At 45.4% G+C, this 21,535-nt stretch overlaps 1 protein-coding gene across 1 annotated transcript in view; it reads left to right on the top strand.

Annotated features, from left to right (window-relative positions):
• Window positions 1–683: 683 nt before the first annotated feature.
• Window positions 684–21,535, top strand: part of TP53 (tumor protein p53) — a 58,625-nt gene continuing 37,773 nt past the window's right edge. Inside the window, exon 1 of the mRNA XM_069218743.1 lies at window positions 684–831. The gene's annotated coding sequence lies outside the window, so the exon portion shown is untranslated. The remainder of the gene's footprint in view (window positions 832–21,535) is intronic.

Raw genomic sequence — 21,535 nt, 5'->3', positions numbered from 1 at the left:
TTTTCAATTTATGTGGTAAGAAAAGTCCAGTTAGGAATTTATAACGCTAATAGCTCTATCTTGAGCAAATGCAACACCCACTGCATTGCAAATGCTTGTTTATGTTCTGGCTTTTCATTTTACACACCATTGTAATTGTGTACTACAAGCACCAGAATGCATTTGGTTGTTAACAGAAAGCCCTGGACTGGACCATTGTCTCCTTAGTAACTTGGAGCCAACTGGTAACCACACAGGAGGAGAGTGAGGCAAAAACTAACCTTAAGCACAACTATCACTGTCACCTCCAACTTGCTCCTGGACATCTCTGTTGCCGCTGCATTGGAGTTGTATGTATGTATGTGACATATTGTGAAAAGCTAGTGGCAAAGCAAAGCAGCTCTGTGTATGAAGAGGGTTCCATAATGGGTGTGCAATAATTGTGCACTGAACCGGACACTTGAAAGCAGGGCCGGTTGACTTCGCAACGATCGAACGGATGGTAGGAGTGGTTTGGCTCTCAGCTGTGAGCTTGGCCGGTGATGAAGGATATATTTTTAGGCTGTGTGGGCGGGGCGTTGTGGCTTCATCTGACGCAGCACTATCAAATCTTGAAAAAGGGAAATTTTGCAGTGACTCAGTTACCGCTCGACTCAGTTTTGCGACAATGCAATGAGAATTGTCGACAGAAAAACACTCTTCATTAACATTTGTTTGGTGTATCTTGAGGAGTCTTGGATTTTTTGGGCTTCTTTTTTCTCGAAGAGGACAACGGGCTTATTGGAAAACGTTGAGGGAAAAATAACTTTCTTCTAGGGGAAGACTGCAAAGTTCCAGAAGAAGGTTACCGTGGTATGAAGCTGATTTTAACTTTTCCACTTAAAGAAGGTCGGATTTGATTTTTCTTTTAGAATATTTATGTGTCGAACACTGCTGTCCTGGGCTCCCGCCAAATTTTGTTTCAGTTAACTGCCAGCTACGTAGACCTAAAACTGCTCTTCTGTCTCAACCCTTTGCTGTTTCTTTGCCCAGTAATTTTTTTTTACTTTAATACTTATCCTGGTGTCCAATGTATCTTTGGTTTCTGGGCGCCAATTCTGATGTCATAGTGGACGTGATCACAAGAAAATCTAGTTTAGAGAACCCTCTGCAATGGGAGGCGCGTATTTTGTCCAATACAAGAGCCTTTTTTCACCCGCCAAATCTTTTCTGTCTACCCATTGGGCGTTCGAGTGGTGGGGCGATGGTTGGCGTAAGGAGTGGCGGTACGTAAGGGGTCCTATTAATTTTTTTACTCACCACTTTTTACAAAGACGGGCCAGCGTGCTATTGCAGTGCTTTTCTGCCTCCGCCATGGCATCGGACCCCTATAGTACCCCGTTGCCCCCACCTGGATTTAGGCACATTTACATTCCGGGCTTCGACTGCCTATTCCCTGATCTGTGTGACTTCAGGTGAGTACCTATTGGTTTTTTAGCGTATGTATCGGGTGGGGAGATTTGCGTTTGGAATATGACAATTTTTGTGAAATGATGACAACTGGATAAGATCGTGGGGAGTTTGAAGAGCAGAGGCGGGCGACTATGACCAGCTAATGGCGCCTTCCCCATCCCCATGTGGCCAGTGAACGAATCTGGGGCACACAATTGCTGACTAGAAGAACTATTTTTCTTTCTAAGCTTGGTTTTGTAGAATACCACAATGCCTTCAGAAAGGAGGAAGGCTGCAGCCTCCTGCTTCCAAACTTAAGGATTGTTTGGTACATATGAAAGTGATGTGGGCAAATTATACATAACTAGAACGCTTATGTGTAGTTAGCATTGCGATTTCAATTGGAAACAACAGCTTATTCATTATGATAGTTATTACTCATACTCGCCAACCTCGGATATCCGTATTGAGGCAAATTCCCTACTTTGCATTCAACATGTCATAGCAGAAATGTACTGTTTATCACAAGCAGTTGAAAAGTCCTACTGTTCAGAGTAAAAATGAATTCAGACTCCTAACAGATACATTTGCTTCCCTTGAGTGTGATGTTTTGAAATTTAGGGAACCCAAAACATTGGCCATGCAAGGTCTACATCAGCCAAAGTCTACAGTAAGTGACCTTTTATTTTGCAAGTGAACAGTTTTGTAAATTTAGCAAAAATAACTGATATGGTGTTCGCTCTTGAAGAGTCATTCAAGTTACTGAACCTACATTGTTTTTCAAGTCAGCTGCCCTTAAATGGGGAAGTAATTCATTTAAAATGTAGATTTCAGATATAGGGAGAAACAATCGTGGGTGGAATCCAATCAAGACATTTTTGATCAAAACCTTTTTTCTGGACTAGGCAAATTTAATGCTTGCTGGAGGCAGAAGCAAATGTCTCAGTCATTCTGCAAAATAATTGTGTGGTGCTTATAAAAGGGGCGCATGGGAGCACAAATTGTGACAATGTAACTAGCATATTCTGTTCTGCTCATCCACTTTTTTCCTCTCTTTGGCTCCTGAAACTTTTTACCCTGTCTTTGTCCCGTGCTTTCCTATTTTTGTTTTCCTGCCCTTGCTATCACACTCACCCACCCGCCCCTCTTTCCACTTTCACAACCGAAATTTGGTGCCTGGCTTGAGAAAATATCTGTATTTTTGTTTTGCACAATCACTTAGGTTGCCAAATGTAACGGCATCCTTGGTAAATCTCATGGTCAAACCTTTCGCAATACAAGTCCACTCCCTGTCCAGTAGCGGCAGCTCCTTTTCTCCGCGCCAAAAATGTAACGCCTTCTGATTGGATGTCGGAAAATGGGTAATGGATTTGGAGGGAGAGCAAGTGGAAGGTTATCGTATGTACTTACTGCCTCCATTCTTTTTGCCCACATGTTTCTGTAGCGGCTTGTCGTCTGCACTTGCCATGGCGCCGATACATGCTGTGCAGCACTGTGCCCATCTAACTCTGGGGCTTCTCCCCCATGGTCAGCAGTGGGTATTCCTCTATCCCCAGGGCCTCAGGCTAACCCACGTTGGCTTTCAAGGGGGCATTAGGGCTCTGGAGAACCTAGGGCAATGCAGAGGGAATGGTAGGTTTTGGCGCCACTATGTTAGGTAGGCATATGGTGGGCACTGGAGCGTACCATGTGGACATTAGCAACACACTTAATATACCTTCACATGTAGCCAATGGAAGGATCTGGACTGTACCATCTGTTCTTTGATCACAGTTTTAAACTCAGAAATTTATGACAATAAAATGTACGCAGAGATTTCAGTAGTAAGTGTTTACTGGGTCTGGTTTTAAGAATCCTTTTTCAAGGGATTCACACAGTTGTTTTAGACTTTTGAAAAATAACTCTATGTTATAGATAACTCGAGTACAAAACTTCTCAGTATTCATAAACTAACAGATCACAGGCGGGAGGTGCCATTACTGAGATTATCTGATACCTGGAAGCAGCACTGATGAGATGAGGCCCCAGTTTTGAATATTACATGTATTACAGAAACCAAACAGAATGCTTTGTGGTAGGAGAATTCGAACATCACACATGTAGGGCAGAATATGAGGTGGATTATTGCACAAATACAAAATAAACGTAGCTTTGTTCCCAAGGGTGTGGGTTGCAGGATTTTGGTGGAAAGGACAAAAATGGTCCTGAAGTTCTGCCTAACTATCTATCTGGTGCCCAACGCAGGTCTGCGAGGGCCATAACGCAGCCAGTAAATCCTGAATATGTAGAATGGATTCACCGATTCCATGCCTGCATCTGACACCATATAGTTATTTTCTGAAGGGTTTCGTGTCAACGTTTGCCAAACCCCATGTTGTTGACAGGGGTTTTTCACAAAACTGTGGTAAGTAAATGATGTGTTGTTTATCATCAATCAAAGGACTGCTTATTGGTATTTTTTACACGACGTGTCCCACTAAGCTTCTAATCGATTACATTTCTTAGCAAGTAGTCCAAGTTAGGAGAGAGTATTCGTTGCATCTTCCGTCTGTCACTTGGTCCCATCTTTGTCCTGATGTCGTGTCATGGTTCTGTATGTGATGCCTTGCACTTCCTCAGGATTCTGTCTCTGTGAGCTGGAACCAGGGGAAGCCACTCAGGGACTGAGCTGATAACATGAAGTCCCTGCTGGCAGGGCGGCCTGTGGCATGGGTGAGCTGGGCCCACACCTAGGGTGCTGCCCTAGGGTGGTGACCTCCATAGGAGTACAGGAGCTGCCTGCAGTAGACTCTTTCTAACCTGGCTGCAATAAAACTGTGTTAAACACTGGCACTCCTGTCTACATTTACTGTTTTTTTATTTTCATGGCCATCCTTTTTCTTATCCAACTCACTTTCTACCCGCCTCGCTTATCTTTCCAACACACCAACGACGGGGGCAACAGATTTGTTGTCACCCAGGGCGCTATCTCTCCAAAGACCACCTCTGCCTGCTGGGGTGCTTAACAATATACCTTCTTACCTGATTGCTGAACTGATCTACATGGGGATAAATATTTTATCAGATTTACATGGCTACCTCTAAGGATCTTTACCTGTATCAATTGATCCTCAATTGTAACAGTAATCAAATTTCAAAGTGACCTTAATCTAATGGCTCCGTCAATCTGGGAGTTGTCAATTGCGGAGAGGGGGACTTGAAAGTGGATTGGAAACATGGGGTCCTGAAAGGTGGGGCGAGGAGGCACAGGGTGAAGGCGTGCAAGTCCCAAATCTGCCTGGATAACTCTGGCAGAAGGTAGGGAAATGGTCCTGTAGGGAAATTTGCAGAAAATCACTCTCACTTTCACTCTTCACTGATCAGCTCATCTGTACTTAGTTTGTAAAAAAAAAAAAAAATACAATGCAGGGGCACAAAATATTTCTTAATAGTCTGCTGCTGGTGCTGCCGAGTGCCGGTGCTGCCAAATAGCAAAGCTGCCTAGTCATGAGTCCACCTCAGGCGTCTTTCTTCCACCACCCTACACTTCCTGACTCTATCTCACTCTTGCAAGATTTTTCATCGCTGCTCTTTCCAATTGTCAGTGTTTTTGCATTTTTTTCCTCTTCCTTCTCCATTCCTCACTCTTGCACTACGACACAGTCTGATGATGAAAAATACGCCTCAGGCCCTAAAAATGAGTGCTGGGGGCACTGCCTGCAACCCCTGCACAAATTAACCCCTGCCTGAGTTGTAACTTCCTCTCCAGTCCAGTACGCTATCTCTCTCACTTTCTACCTCAATGCAAATCCCCTTTTTGATTCCTCACTCCTCCCACGGGAGCCGACGCCTGACAAGCATTGGAACCTAAAAAGCAAGCTGGCGATTTCATAATCTGAAGGGTCTGCGCGTGCTGTTTGAATGAGGTTTGGTGCAGATTCCCCTGTGGTAATACTCGGCGTGATCACTCAGCACTGACACCCCGCCCCCGCAACATCCTTGCAAGAATGGCGTCAGTGGGATGTGGGCTTAATAGTTCTAAATGTAGGAGGACTCCCCACCTCTGACGAAAATGGTGGGGAGAAGGGGGGGCTTGCCTCCTAAATTCTAGCCTGCTTCACCACGGGTCCAAAGATTTTTTTTGCATTTTAATACATCCTAGCCCGAGCGCTTTATATGAGCAACAGGTTACATCCGACAAGGCAGGTTTTGTTTTCTTTGGGCACAGGAAGATTACGTGATTTGCCCAGAATCACAGGATGTTGACCCGGCGCCGGGACTGGAACGCAGCCGTTCTGGCGGGAAGGCCGCATCTCCTTCCTCCCATAGTCCCCCTCTTGCATCCCATGCATGGGAGAGCCTGCTCGGCCTCTTGTGCTGGGTATGGCCGGGTTTTGCTGCTCATGGCACCGGGATATCCCATTCCCAAGGTAAGGTCTCTTTAAATGAAAGGCTTACAGTCTAAGGTAGCTGCCAGGCTGTCAAGGATAGTCACACCTCAGTGTGCTGCCATAAAGCAATAAACGCATTTTATAGCAATTTTTAAAATTGGAGGCACAATGACATCAAGCTTGTATAACATGGGACCGATAATATCTTTGCATTTTGCAAACAGTACATGGTCGACTGTTTGTTGTCGATTAACATCGTGGATGATTAATTAATTAAGGGAATATTGCGTGGCATTATTGGTGACAAAAGAAAAACAATGTTATCAGTACTGCTATTAAGAAATAAAAGACTTATAAACATCAAAATCAAAGAAAAATGACTGTCTGCATCCGTCTTCCCTCCTGCTGCTATGAAAAACACTGTAAGATTCACTCTGTGAGTAGAAGGGGAATAGTCCCTGTGTTGTAGCAAAGCAAAAAAAGACCTTCAACTCAAGCCTAAATCTCAAACTTTGTTGATCTGTGTTCTGTCCACTAAATTTTATATAGTGCGGGGACAGAGGATGGGGGATGAGTGGGCAGACCTGATCTAAGGCTGGGATCCTCTCTGAGGCGGTCACCAAGCGTCACCTGTTTTACACCAAGCGTCCTATCTAGCACATCAAGAACCTTTCGTACAGACTGGGGGTGATGGATCTCGATGCCTTCAAGTACCAAAGGAAAAGGTATTGGAGAATGACTTTTGTTGGTGACTGCAACAAGGACCACAGGTCAACAGCAGCATTTGATCAAACACCGCACCATTTTGAAAGTTCCCTTGCAATGCCTTAGGTTCACTGAGTATTTATGGGGGAGGGGTGCTGGGCATAGAAGGTATTTATTTTACTGAAGGTCATTTGAGGTCAAGTTCTTGGTATCATAGCCTTGGAGAGCACTTTACCATACTTCTTGCGCTGGATAGTTTTAATAGAATTATATCTGGGGATAAATGTATTCTCACCTGAATTCAGTCATGTGAGATGTTATGTTCTTAGTGGAAAAGCTTCCAGTGCCTTGGCTTGTCACTTTTAGGTGTTTTTTGTTCAGATTTCTGGATGCAGATTTTACTGGTTTCCAAATGATGGGAAATTAAAAGGTCAAGTTTTTCAGCTTTCTTTTAATCCATGCAAACCAATGCAGTAGGTCGTGTTATGGATTACGAAGATGTTCTGTGCTGGTCTACGTTGAAGATTTCCCCACCGACTTGGGCTTTGAACTGGGGGTGAGCAGGTGGTCCAGGCCCTGTAACATTACGTTAACCCCTGTGAATGTGTGCAGTGGATTTTGTGTTTCTGATACAGAGTATGTACTAGTGACTAGCTGATTGGGGATCTTCCTATAGGGAGCTTGAGAGATGGGGCCATGTTTAGCCTTTCAACTAACCAGTAAGCATGTGTATTGGGTGCATGTGTGTTTGGTGAATCTTGGTTAGAGTGCATGTCAACTGTTGTCTGCTGGTTGTGGCTTTTCTCAACAAGTGACCTCCAAAGGTGGGGATGGGCCAGTGACCTTGCTGACTTTCTAACGCTTGTGAGTACGTTCAGCGGGCCTTGTGCTTCAAATGTGGGGTGCATGTCAGACTCTTCCTGCGGTGGTATGTGAATTGCTGCCTGTTGGGTATGGGGTCACCTAAAGGTGTGGTTTAATGGGAGTGTCTTCTTGTCCTTATTGTGCGCACACATGTTTGCCACTTGTGGGTTTCCCCAAGGGCCCAGGATCCAAAGAGAGAAGTGTGCTGAGTGACCTTGCAACATACCCGCATGTGTTTGGTGGTATTTGATGTCCAGCTGGGGTTTGTCTGCTTGTGTCTTTTTGTTTTTAGGGTGGGTCCATATGAAAACATCAAATGAAACAACAAAACTATAGTCTCAAAAGCATCTGCCGCCAAAATATCTAACCACATTAATACCTCACAAAAATAGATTTTGATCTTGGCTTGTTTAAAATTTCTAACTCTAGATAACATCACTTCACTCTTGCTTTAGGACCAGGTTAATTTGCTTTTCTTCTTCAAGCAAATTTGGGGGCGAGTGTTTGATATTGGGTTGAGGTTCAGGTCTACATGCGTCTAGGGAGGTTTTACTAAGGTAGATATTTTGCCCATAGATTATTTAAGCCTACGCCTTTGGATTTTTTGGCTTGTGTTTTCAAGTGCCACTGTTAGTGTACAGTCCCACAGCCAGGACACAATCACAGTGGAGACGAAGAATTCCAAAAAAGAAAAAAAAAAGGCAGCAGCCCTTCGTCTACTTACCTACAAACTGGAATGATGCTCCTCTACCCTTCAGGACTGCCCCACCTCTGCTCCGATTTTGGAAAGAGTTGAAGACTCGCTGTTGTGAAAATGCAAGAGTCATTAGCTGCAACAACTCTTTTATTCCTAAACATCCTCGGTGGAAGGTGCCAGACCTCCAAACTGCACCCCAGTTCCTCGCCACCTGCTGGGGCTTAAAACAACACACTCCAGAGAACACTTAATGCATCACACAGAACACCTTTAGAGAATTCCAAAAACAAGATGGGAAACAGAACACAAAGACCTCAATAGATAGCACGTTGTGGAAGAGAACATGTTAACCCCACTACATTGACCTCTTCAAACAACACTACGTGATGTAGTCAAACTCTACTATCAAGCTGCCTCTCAAATCACGTGTCGATTGTGTCTTTGAACCTGTACAGCTTCCCGCTGCCTTTCAGCTTGATTCTTGCTGTCCAAATACCAGATACATGTAGGTATAATTTCTTTTATCTGCTGGTTTTAGGTTTCCAGGGATGGGTTCTATATGGATTGTCATGTACTGTGACCTCTCAACAGAGCTTGCAAAAAGTGTTAGTTTCAGTTTGTCTCACTATCTCACAGAGATGCATTTTGTCACACATCCTACTTGGGAGCTGCTAAATAGAAACTAAACCAGCTAAACACTGAGATTATTTACTTTTTCATGCTTGAGAAACTTCTTGAAAATTTGAGTTAAGGACCATTAAATTATGTGGCTCTTGGTCCTGAATAGGAGGGTTTCTCTTTTTTTAAGTGCGGGATCTGGAGACCAGCTCTGGTTGCTCGACATTTCAGGGTTCAGAAGATGGACGCAGAAGCTCTACTATTGGTCAGTCGCACCACCTAGATTCACAGCAATCTGTATCACGTTGACGTAGGAACCGAAGCTTAAGCTCTAGCCAGGGATGAGCATAAGGGCTCTACATAGTTATTGAAGAAGCAGGAAAAGTGGCCCCCTTTGGAACACTGTAAAATAATTTGTTAGGTTGAGACTTGAATGAGCCCAAGCAAACACTAGCGACATTAACCCAAATATTTTGTTATTTTATTTCAGGTGCATTCAGTAATTTTACATCTAGCTCATGGTAGTTTTACTTCCGGTGCCAAAGTTGTTATAGTTCAGATACAGCCCCCTTTCACAGAGGCCAGAGGTAACATTCTCACATCTGAGACATTAAATTATATTCATGTATGAGATTATGTGTTTTTTAAAATCCCGTCATAAAAATCTGGGGGTGGTGTGAGATTAATTTCAGAGAGATAGGGGGTCATTTTACACTGTTAGTAAGGTAAAGTCTGCGTGTTCCAAGGACTTGTAAAGTGTATCTCTTTTGAGCAACTTTTGAGGTAATTTTTTTATACACCTAATGCAACCAATGTCCAGCGCCTTGAGACCCTAACAGGTGAGTAGTTGTGCTTTACAAACTCTGATTGATTGATTGATTGTGGTGGCATGAGGATAAAAGATCGGCCACATCACTTCCTGTGATGTTGTTACAGACCTAGCCCCCCTTGTCATTTCCTGTGAGGTCTCTAAATATGCTAACCAGTAATCACATCACAGACATTGAAACTCTGACCTCTGAGAGCAGCTTGCAACACATGCTTCTTTTACCTCAGGTGGTTCACGGCTACCATTTATGAAATTACATTGTCTTCTCTGTCTCTAAAGTGTGATTTTCATGTTAATTTAATTTTCCTATTTGTACAAGCTTTAAGATGATTTTTTAGGGCACCAGGTCCATGGCCACATCTAGGTTAGTAAGTCAGATTTCTTTGATGCGTCAGTAACTTCCTGGAATTTACCTTGCTGGTGCAAATCTAGAAGGTTTGTATGTGCACTTATCAGACATGTACAACAACGCCATTTGACTGTGTAACTGTACAACTTACATGTGCAATTGGGTTGATTTACACATTAAATTTACGTTTTGTACTTACAAAATGTGAATTCACTCCCATTAATCAATTTACTGTCCTGTAAAATTATACTACAGTCACTAAGATGGTGTAATATTACCTGGCAGCAAATTTGCTCCAATAGACGTGGAATTAGCGTTCCAAGGCAGGAATATCTTTGAGTGTTTTTAGCACATCCAAACACTTATGAGTATTCACAAACGTTTTCTTAGCACCTCTTTACCCTGGAAACAGTCGGAAATTTACTCCTGTTAAGGGCAGAACTAAACCCATGTCCCGGATGGGAATAAGCACAAAGCTACTAAAAAAATTGGTAAAGGTGTAGGGAAGAGGATTTTCCACTGTGAGAAATATTTTCCCCGCTAAGAAAATAAAAAGTTTACAAGTGCAAATTCAATGTTGATAACGTTTTTTCATACGCGTAATTACACACCAAATTTATAAATTGGTGTAACTGAGAAAGTGGCAAGAACACTCAAAATTTCCCAGTGCTGCCCCTGGAATTCTTTGAGAATTCCAAAAAACTGATAAAGCTATTCCAGATGTATTTATAAACCTAGAGGTCTAGATGTGTGCATTTTTATGAGACCTGCAGTGTCATTCTAATATCCCTGGGCATCACGTCACTGCTTTACACCCTATAGGCTTTCTCCCTTCACTTCACTGAACTGGTATGTGCCAAAAAATGACTTGCGTTGAAAATATCTTCTAATGGCACTAGACAGCACACATTACACCCCTTCTCAGTGCAACCGAGATTTTAAATCTGATGGCACAGTATGACTGTTGTGTCCTTTGAAGTTGAATAATTGGAACTAGTGCATTTATTTACTTTCACACTGACATGTGCATTTCTGTACCTTACAAGAGCAATGCTCAGTTTCACATGCCAGTTTCACTACTTTCAGTGGTTGTATGTCAGAACATTGTGGCCAAAATGTAGACTGCCACTATACTGTTGTAAATAAGTATAGACTTGCTATTCCTAACTCTGTTTACATACCTTCACAGACCCAAACAAGAAACTGATTTGTTCCAATGCACATGTATCAGCCGCTGTAGGAAGTTGGCTCTGTATGTGCTATTTCAAAGTAAGGAATAGCATGCACAGAGTCCAAGGGTTCCCCTTAGAGGTAAAATAGTGGTAAAAAGAGATAATACTAATGCTCTATTTTGTGGTAGTGTGGTCGAGCAGTAGGCTTATCCAAGGAGTAGTGTTAAGCATTTGTTGTACATACACATAGACAATAAATGAGGTACACACACTCAGAGACAAATCCAGCCAATAGGTTTTTATATAGAAAAATATCTTTTCTTAGTTTATTTTAAGAACCACAGGTTCAAATTCTACATGTAATAGCTCATTCGAAAGGTATTGCAGGTAAGTACTTTAGGAACTTCAAATCATAAAAATTGCATGTATACTTTTCAAGTTATTCACAAATAGCTGTTTTAAAAGTGGACACTTAGTGCAATTTTCACAGTTCCTGGGGGAGGTAAGTTTTTGTTAGTTTTACCAGGTAAGTAGGACACTTACAGGGTTCAGTTCTTGGTCCAAGATAGCCCACCGTTGGGGGTTCAGAGCAACCCCAAAGTCACCACACCAGCAGCTCAGGGCCGGTCAGGTGCAGAGTTCAAAGTGGTGCCCAAAACGCATAGGCTAGAATGGAGAGAAGGGGGTGCCCCGGTTCCGGTCTGCTTGCAGGTAAGTACCCGCGTCTTCGGAGGGCAGACCAGGGGGGTTTTGTAGGGCACCGGGGGGGACACAGGTCCACACAGAAATTTCACCCTCAGCGGCGCGGGGGCGGCCGGGTGCAGTGTAGAAACAAGCGTCGGGTTCGCAATGTTAGTCTATGAGAGATCTCGGGATCTCTTCAGCGCTGCAGGCAGGCAAGGGGGGGGTTCCTCGGGGAAACCTCCACTTGGGCAAGGGAGAGGGACTCCTGGGGGTCACTTCTCCAGTGAAAGTTCGGTCCTTCAGGTCCTGGGGGCTGCGGGTGCAGGGTCTCTCCCAGGCGTCGGGACTTTAGGTTCAAAGAGTCGCGGTCAGGGGAAGCCTCGGGATTCCCTCTGCAGGCGGCGCTGTGGGGGCTCAGGGGGGACAGGTTTTGGTACTCACAGTATCAGAGTAGTCCTGGGGTCCCTCCTGAGGGGTTGGATCGCCACCAGCCGAGTCGGGGTCGCCGGGTGCAGTGTTGCAAGTCTCACGCTTCTTGCGGGGAGCTTGCAGGGTTCTTTAAAGTTGCTGGAAACAAAGTTGCAGCTTTTCTTGGAGCAGGTCCGCTGTCCTCGGGAGTTTCTTGTCTTTTCGAAGCAGGGGCAGTCCTCAGAGGATGTCGAGGTCGCTGGTCCCTTTGGAAGGCGTCGCTGGAGCAGGATCTTTGGAAGGCAGGAGACAGGCCGGTGAGTTTCTGGAGCCAAGGCAGTTGTCGTCTTCTGGTCTTCCGCTGCAGGGGTTTTCAGCTGGGCAGTCCTTCTTCTTGTAGTTGCAGGAATCTAATTTTCTAGGGTTCAGGGTAGCCCTTAAATACTAAATTTAAGGGCGTGTTTAGGTCTGGGGGGTTAGTAGCCAATGGCTACTAGCCCTGAGGGTGGGTACACCCTCTTTGTGCCTCCTCCCAAGGGGAGGGGGTCACAATCCTAACCCTATTGGGGGAATCCTCCATCTGCAAGATGGAGGATTTCTAAAAGTTAGAGTCACCTCAGCTCAGGACACCTTAGGGGCTGTCCTGACTGGCCAGTGACTCCTCCTTGTTGCTTTCTTTGTTCCCTCCAGCCTTGCCGCCAAAAGTGGGGGCCGTGGCCGGAGGGGGCGGGCAACTCCACTAAGCTGGAGTGCCCTGCTGGGCTGTGACAAAGGGGTGAGCCTTTGAGGCTCACCGCCAGGTGTCACAGCTCCTGCCTGGGGGAGGTGTTAGCATCTCCACCCAGTGCAGGCTTTGTTACTGGCCTCAGAGTGACAAAGGCACTCTCCCCATGGGGCCAGCAACATGTCTCTAGTGTGGCAGGCTGCTGGAACCAGTCAGCCTACACAGATAGTTGGTTAAGTTTCAGGGGGCACCTCTAAGGTGCCCTCTGTGGTGTATTTTACAATAAAATGTACACTGGCATCAGTGTGCATTTATTGTGCTGAGAAGTTTGATACCAAACTTCCCAGTTTTCAGTGTAGCCATTATGGTGCTGTGGAGTTCGTGTTTGACAGACTCCCAGACCATATACTCTTATGGCTACCCTGCACTTACAATGTCTAAGGTTTTGTTTAGACACTGTAGGGGTACCATGCTCATGCACTGGTACCCTCACCTATGGTATAGTGCACCCTGCCTTAGGGCTGTAAGGCCTGCTAGAGGGGTGTCTTACCTATACTGCATAGGCAGTGAGAGGCTGGCATGGCACCCTGAGGGGAGTGCCATGTCGACTTACTCATTTTGTTCTCACTAGCACACACAGGCTTGTAAGCAGTGGGTCTGTGCTGAGTGAGGGGTCTCTAGGGTGGCATAAGACATGCTGCAGCCCTTAGAGACCTTCCTTGGCATCAGGGCCCTTGGTACTAGAAGTACCAGTTACAAGGGACTTATCTGAATGCCAGGGTGTGCCAATTGTGGATACAATGGTACATTTTAGGTGAAGGAACACTGGTGCTGGGGCCTGGTTAGCAGGGTCCCAGCACTCTTCTCAGTCAAGTCAGCATCAGTATCAGGCAAAAAGTGGGGGGTAACTGCAACAGGGAGCCATTTCTTTACACAAGCCCCCCCCAGCCCACAGGCCAGGAGACTCAGCCCAAGCTGGGAGAGTCTTCCTAGTCTGTCAGGCGAGGAAGAGTAGGAGAAATAGGCTGGTTAGTTGCAGGGCCTACTCTGCCTTACATCCTTCTGTTCAGGTCATTCCCTTTGGGGAACTGACCTACTTCCACAGTGATAGGACCTAGTCTGAATTGCCTCTTGTCTGCCTCTTCAATGTCTCCACCCATTCTTTCTATTTTGGTCTTAGAGGTATCCACCTCTGCTAACCTTATCTTGGCCAGGGTTACCCCTAGCTTACCCAGAGAGGTTACCCAGAGCTGGAGTAACCCCACCATGACCAATAGGGTCAGGGGGCCTAACTTGCTATTTGGCATGGGGTCAGACCACCATGCTAAGGATAGTGCAGCCATAAAGGCTAACACCCAGCAGAGGCCACTGACAGTTGTCAGTGCCCAGAACCACACCTTTAGCTCTTCACCTAAAAGGGAAGGGGCTAAGTTACAGGCCTCTTTGGGTTCAGGTTGCCTGTCTGCTGTATTAGAGTGGGGGGTTACCACATCTTGTAGTAAACACCCTTCTTCCACTCTTTCTTCTGTTAGCTGAGGAGCCACCCACTCAGGTTTAACAGTTGCCTGACTAGCCAGGACTTCTTGTGGGTCAGGTTGGACTTTATCAGGGCCATTTTTGGAGTTCTCCCCTACTGGAGCAGAATCTCCTTGGCTTGCTGTAACCTTGGCTAAAGGTTGTCCACCCTTCCTACTCTGTTTTCTTTTCTTCTTCTTCTGGGGCCTGCTTGCATTTACTGCAGAGGCAGGACTTCCAGAATCCTTGGGAGAGGACTGGCACTGGACCAGTTCCTCTCTTGGGCTCTGACTAACCTCTGGGTAGTCATTTCCAAGGAGACAATCAAGGGGGAGGTCTGTACTGACTACTACCCTTCTCCAGCTAAGAGTGCCACCCACTTCTATGGGTACTAAAGCCACAGGCCTCTTAGTGACCCTGTCTAGGCTAACTCTTACCCTGGCAGTCTCACCTGGGATGTACTGGTTTGAGAGCACCAGCCTGTCATGCACAATAGTGTGACTGGCACAAGTGTCTCTCAGGGCAGTGGTTGGGATTCCATTCACCAGTAGGTGGTGGAAGTGTCTACTTCCCTCTGGAATCTCCAACTCACCTGTTGGGCCCTGTTTCCAGTTGAAGGCTATGAAGACCTCCTCATCTGAGGAGTCATCTCCCATGGCTACACTGGTTACCCCTGGAATTTTGTTCTGGGGTTTGTTTTTGGGACAAGAAGTGTCCTTGGTGTGGTGCCCAGACTGTTTACAGTTGTGGCACCATGCCTTAGTGGCATCCCAGTTCTTACCCTGGTACCCACCTTTGTTTTGGGTTGTGTCTTGGGGCCCACCCACCTGTTCTGGTTTTTGGGGGCCTACAGAGGACTCTTTTTCTTTGTTTCTAGTGTCACCCACTTTCTCCTGGGGAGTTTTTGTAACCCCTTTCTTTTGGTCACCCCCAGTGGAAGTTTTGGTTACCCTAGTCTTGACCCAGTGGTCTGCCTTCTTTCCCAATTCTTGGGGAGAAATTGGACCTAGGTCTACCAGATACTGATGCAACTTTTCATTGAAGCAGTTACTTAAAATGTGTTCTTTCATAAACAAATTATAAAGCCCAACATAGTCACACACTTCATTTCCAGTTAACCAACCATCTAGTGTTTTTACTGAGTAGTCTACAAAATCAACCCAGGTCTGGCTCGAGGATTTTTGAGCCCCCCTGAATCTAATTCTATACTCCTCAGTGGAGAATCCAAAGCCCTCAATCAGGGTACCCTTCATGAGGTCATAAGATTCTGCATCTTTTCCAGAGAGTGTGAGGAGTCTATCCCTACACTTTCCAGTGAACATTTCCCAAAGGAGAGCACCCCAGTGAGATCTGTTTACTTTTCTGGTTACACAAGCCCTCTCAAAAGCTGTGAACCATTTGGTGATGTCATCACCATCTTCATATTTTGTTACAATCCCTTTGGGGATTTTTAGGATGTCAGGAGAATCTCTGACCCTATTTAAGTTGCTGCCACCATCGATGGGACCTAGGCCCATCTCTTTTCTTTCCCTTTCTATGGCTAGGAGCTGCTTTTCCAAAGCCAATCTTTTGACCATCCTGGCTAACAGGGGGTCATCTTCACTGGAGTTATCCTCAGTGATTTCAGAGGTGTTGGTCTCTCCTGTGAGGGAACCAGCATCTCTGACTATTATTTTTGGAGTCAGGGTTTGAGGGACCCTGTTCTCCCTAGATAGGACTGGTAGGGGGGAATTTTCCTCCAAGTCACTATCCTCTTCCTCTGAGTTGCTACCCTCAGAGGGGTTGGCCTTTTCAAACTCTGCCAAAAGCTCCTGGAGCTGTATTTTGGTAGGTTTGGGGCCCATTGTTATTTTCTTTATTTTACAGAGTGACCTTAGCTCCCTCATCTTAAGATGGAGGTAAGGTGTGGTGTCGAGTTCCACCACAGTCACATCTGTGCTAGACATTTTGCTTCTAAAAGTTGGAATACTTTTTAAGAATCTACAACTGGTTCTAGAATCTAATTCAAACTTTTACAAACTTTTAAACTCTAAAAGAAATGCTAAACAGGATCTAACACAAGGCCCTAGCAGGTCTTTTAAGAATTTAGACAACTTTTCAAATTGCAAAAATCAATTTCTAATGACAATTTTGGAATTTGTCGTGTGATCAGGTATTGGCTGAGTAGTCCAGCAAATGCAAAGTCTTGTACCCCACCGCTGATCCACCAATGTAGGAAGTTGGCTCTGTATGTGCTATTTCAAAGTAAGGAATAGCATGCACAGAGTCCAAGGGTTCCCCTTAGAGGTAAAATAGTGGTAAAAAGAGATAATACTAATGCTCTATTTTGTGGTAGTGTGGTCGAGCAGTAGGCTTATCCAAGGAGTAGTGTTAAGCATTTGTTGTACATACACATAGACAATAAATGAGGTACACACACTCAGAGACAAATCCAGCCAATAGGTTTTTATATAGAAAAATATCTTTTCTTAGTTTATTTTAAGAACCACAGGTTCAAATTCTACATGTAATAGCTCATTCGAAAGGTATTGCAGGTAAGTACTTTAGGAACTTCAAATCATAAAAATTGCATGTATACTTTTCAAGTTATTCACAAATAGCTGTTTTAAAAGTGGACACTTAGTGCAATTTTCACAGTTCCTGGGGGAGGTAAGTTTTTGTTAGTTTTACCAGGTAAGTAGGACACTTACAGGGTTCAGTTCTTGGTCCAAGATAGCCCACCGTTGGGGGTTCAGAGCAACCCCAAAGTCACCACACCAGCAGCTCAGGGCCGGTCAGGTGCAGAGTTCAAAGTGGTGCCCAAAACGCATAGGCTAGAATGGAGAGAAGGGGGTGCCCCGGTTCCGGTCTGCTTGCAGGTAAGTACCCGCGTCTTCGGAGGGCAGACCAGGGGGGTTTTGTAGGGCACCGGGGGGGACACAGGTCCACACAGAAATTTCACCCTCAGCGGCGCGGGGGCGGCCGGGTGCAGTGTAGAAACAAGCGTCGGGTTCGCAATGTTAGTCTATGAGAGATCTCGGGATCTCTTCAGCGCTGCAGGCAGGCAAGGGGGGGGTTCCTCGGGGAAACCTCCACTTGGGCAAGGGAGAGGGACTCCTGGGGGTCACTTCTCCAGTGAAAGTTCGGTCCTTCAGGTCCTGGGGGCTGCGGGTGCAGGGTCTCTCCCAGGCGTCGGGACTTTAGGTTCAAAGAGTCGCGGTCAGGGGAAGCCTCGGGATTCCCTCTGCAGGCGGCGCTGTGGGGGCTCAGGGGGGACAGGTTTTGGTACTCACAGTATCAGAGTAGTCCTGGGGTCCCTCCTGAGGGGTTGGATCGCCACCAGCCGAGTCGGGGTCGCCGGGTGCAGTGTTGCAAGTCTCACGCTTCTTGCGGGGAGCTTGCAGGGTTCTTTAAAGTTGCTGGAAACAAAGTTGCAGCTTTTCTTGGAGCAGGTCCGCTGTCCTCGGGAGTTTCTTGTCTTTTCGAAGCAGGGGCAGTCCTCAGAGGATGTCGAGGTCGCTGGTCCCTTTGGAAGGCGTCGCTGGAGCAGGATCTTTGGAAGGCAGGAGACAGGCCGGTGAGTTTCTGGAGCCAAGGCAGTTGTCGTCTTCTGGTCTTCCGCTGCAGGGGTTTTCAGCTGGGCAGTCCTTCTTCTTGTAGTTGCAGGAATCTAATTTTCTAGGGTTCAGGGTAGCCCTTAAATACTAAATTTAAGGGCGTGTTTAGGTCTGGGGGGTTAGTAGCCAATGGCTACTAGCCCTGAGGGTGGGTACACCCTCTTTGTGCCTCCTCCCAAGGGGAGGGGGTCACAATCCTAACCCTATTGGGGGAATCCTCCATCTGCAAGATGGAGGATTTCTAAAAGTTAGAGTCACCTCAGCTCAGGACACCTTAGGGGCTGTCCTGACTGGCCAGTGACTCCTCCTTGTTGCTTTCTTTGTTCCCTCCAGCCTTGCCGCCAAAAGTGGGGGCCGTGGCCGGAGGGGGCGGGCAACTCCACTAAGCTGGAGTGCCCTGCTGGGCTGTGACAAAGGGGTGAGCCTTTGAGGCTCACCGCCAGGTGTCACAGCTCCTGCCTGGGGGAGGTGTTAGCATCTCCACCCAGTGCAGGCTTTGTTACTGGCCTCAGAGTGACAAAGGCACTCTCCCCATGGGGCCAGCAACATGTCTCTAGTGTGGCAGGCTGCTGGAACCAGTCAGCCTACACAGATAGTTGGTTAAGTTTCAGGGGGCACCTCTAAGGTGCCCTCTGTGGTGTATTTTACAATAAAATGTACACTGGCATCAGTGTGCATTTATTGTGCTGAGAAGTTTGATACCAAACTTCCCAGTTTTCAGTGTAGCCATTATGGTGCTGTGGAGTTCGTGTTTGACAGACTCCCAGACCATATACTCTTATGGCTACCCTGCACTTACAATGTCTAAGGTTTTGTTTAGACACTGTAGGGGTACCATGCTCATGCACTGGTACCCTCACCTATGGTATAGTGCACCCTGCCTTAGGGCTGTAAGGCCTGCTAGAGGGGTGTCTTACCTATACTGCATAGGCAGTGAGAGGCTGGCATGGCACCCTGAGGGGAGTGCCATGTCGACTTACTCATTTTGTTCTCACTAGCACACACAGGCTTGTAAGCAGTGGGTCTGTGCTGAGTGAGGGGTCTCTAGGGTGGCATAAGACATGCTGCAGCCCTTAGAGACCTTCCTTGGCATCAGGGCCCTTGGTACTAGAAGTACCAGTTACAAGGGACTTATCTGAATGCCAGGGTGTGCCAATTGTGGATACAATGGTACATTTTAGGTGAAGGAACACTGGTGCTGGGGCCTGGTTAGCAGGGTCCCAGCACTCTTCTCAGTCAAGTCAGCATCAGTATCAGGCAAAAAGTGGGGGGTAACTGCAACAGGGAGCCATTTCTTTACAGCCGCCATTTTTAAATATACTTTCAATAAAGACATTATACACATCCAATGCTGAATGCATCCATATATATTTATATATACACATATATATATGTATGTATATATATATATATAAATAATTGTGTGTGTGTGTGTATATATATATATATATATATATATATATATTTTATTTTTTTTCACTGAAAAAAACCAAAGGTTACAGGACGTTATAGATAGGTTCTGAATTTGCTCGTACAATACCATAGAAATTCAGCACGTACAGTTAGAGTTCTTTCTAGTAACTATAACTCGAGCCCTAAGGTATCTATAACTCGAGCCCTAAGGTATCTATAACTCGCACCCCTGACATGCACATTTTTTTTGTCAAAAATATTACTGCAAATATCTCATTTATATTATCAATGGCCCGGTGGTTAACCCCCTATAACCTCCCAACCTTACACTGTGCACGGCCCTAAAGTTGGCTGTGAAAGCTCCTGCCAAGTCAGAGCAAACAGCTATGTCCGGGATCCCAGCAGCAGAGCTAAGGTGTAAGGGTGTGCGTTCCCTGGACCCCCTTTTTTTTCTCTAACTTTTTTCTGGGACTTGGCTGAAGCAGAGTACCAAAATGGCTGCTCATGCTTCCTAGTTTGAAGTGTTGGCAGCCAATAAGATCTCTGTAGCTCATTGCACGAGCTCTTATTGTGCACCAGGTCATTGAGGAGGATCTGCGGCCCTCGATAGTCCAATTTATTTTCCCTTCAATATCTAAAAAACTACTGAATGGATTTATACAAAATAAGTGAAAGCATAATCTGCACACCCATAGCTGCCTTTTTGCCAAATGTGGTGACATTTCGTCCAGCAGTTTGGGCTGTAGTCGTGTCCAAAACTATGGGAATTAACATGGGAAACGCATGTTTATGGACCCCCCTTTTCCTCGGCCTCTGCTTGACGGATCACCCCGAAACTTCCCATGCACAATAAGAATCACCGGCACACATTTTTTGTGAAAAATGTGTGATGATTCATCACACAGTGTTAAAGATATAGGCAAGTCAAAAAATGCTTTTTCTATGAAAACATGGTCCTAACCTTAACTGCATAGTCGTGACTGCCACTAGGTAATTTTATTGATATACATATATATATATATATATACAGATATCAAAATACACAAGTCCCGGAATACTGAAGCATCCCCAGTGGCGGTCCGACCATTGAACGGGGAAGTCCAAATATAACAGTAGCGTATCCTTGCACAATAAAAGGAAAAGGTATAGACACCTTTGGAAAGTTCCAAAATACTCTTTACTATCGACAGATTCCTCCCCCCAACGGGTTTCAGCAGTGGCCTTGATTACTTGAGCCTTTTATTGTGCAAGGATACGCTACTGCTTTATATATATAAATATATATATATAGTTAAGAATATAATATTTATACTTACTTTTACAATATTGCAGTAGTCAGCATTTTGGCAGGTCGATATTAAAATCTCGATCTTCTAATAGAAAACCTTTTCAAAAGGAGCCTTGGATTTTCAAATGTTTGCAATGTTGTCAAAATAAACTGCAATGTTTATTTTTTAATGTTTGCTGTCAATAGGCAGATGTTGTCTGTACGAACTGTCCCATTGACAATGCTTTGTGTGATTAGCAATGCTCCTCACGCTAATGCTACAGAATGTGATTATAGATGTTGTCAATGTATTGTATAACTAGGGCCAAATCACAGGCTGTATGTCTGGAAAAGGCACATTGTGTGATGGAAATGCCTGTGAAATGGGAAGGTGGAAGTGGCTTGAAAGGGCTGTGGGCCCTTCTTCTAAAGAATCTGTCTCCTCAAAGGAGGTGGTATTGGATGCTAAAAGTGAAAGCAGTCCATGAGGCGAAGCTCCCTCTAGTGAATCCGTTTGCCTTCAATGGAGGGTGGGGTGGGAGCATAGATTGGTCCAAGGAATTGAGGCTGCGATTTAAAAAAAAAAACATTTTGATTTTACAAATGTGAATGCTGGGATGGAGGACTGCTGAGGCTTGCATCCCAGGGTTCACATTGGGTTGCAAGGATGAAAACTGCTTCCCACCCTATAATATAAATAAGGCTGGAGGTCTGCACATCATTTCAGCCTGTTCCTTTGCTATATGGGACTTTGTACACCACTTGCACCATACAGTGAGAGGCTTGTTGATTTGCAAAAAGCAAACACTGCACTGTGACCAACTTCCTTTCTACACCCACCCTTTAATGCTGCTTTGCTCCTTCGTATTTACATTTCTACATTTGTGTGTTTTCTCTGTTAGCATTTTTCGATG

This window comes from Pleurodeles waltl, chromosome 12, assembly GCF_031143425.1.
Source record: "Pleurodeles waltl isolate 20211129_DDA chromosome 12, aPleWal1.hap1.20221129, whole genome shotgun sequence".
In the NCBI taxonomy this organism is placed as follows: domain Eukaryota; kingdom Metazoa; phylum Chordata; class Amphibia; order Caudata; family Salamandridae; genus Pleurodeles; species Pleurodeles waltl.
The sequence above is the reverse complement of the archived record's forward strand: the minus strand, read 5'-3'. Positions and strand labels throughout refer to the sequence as shown.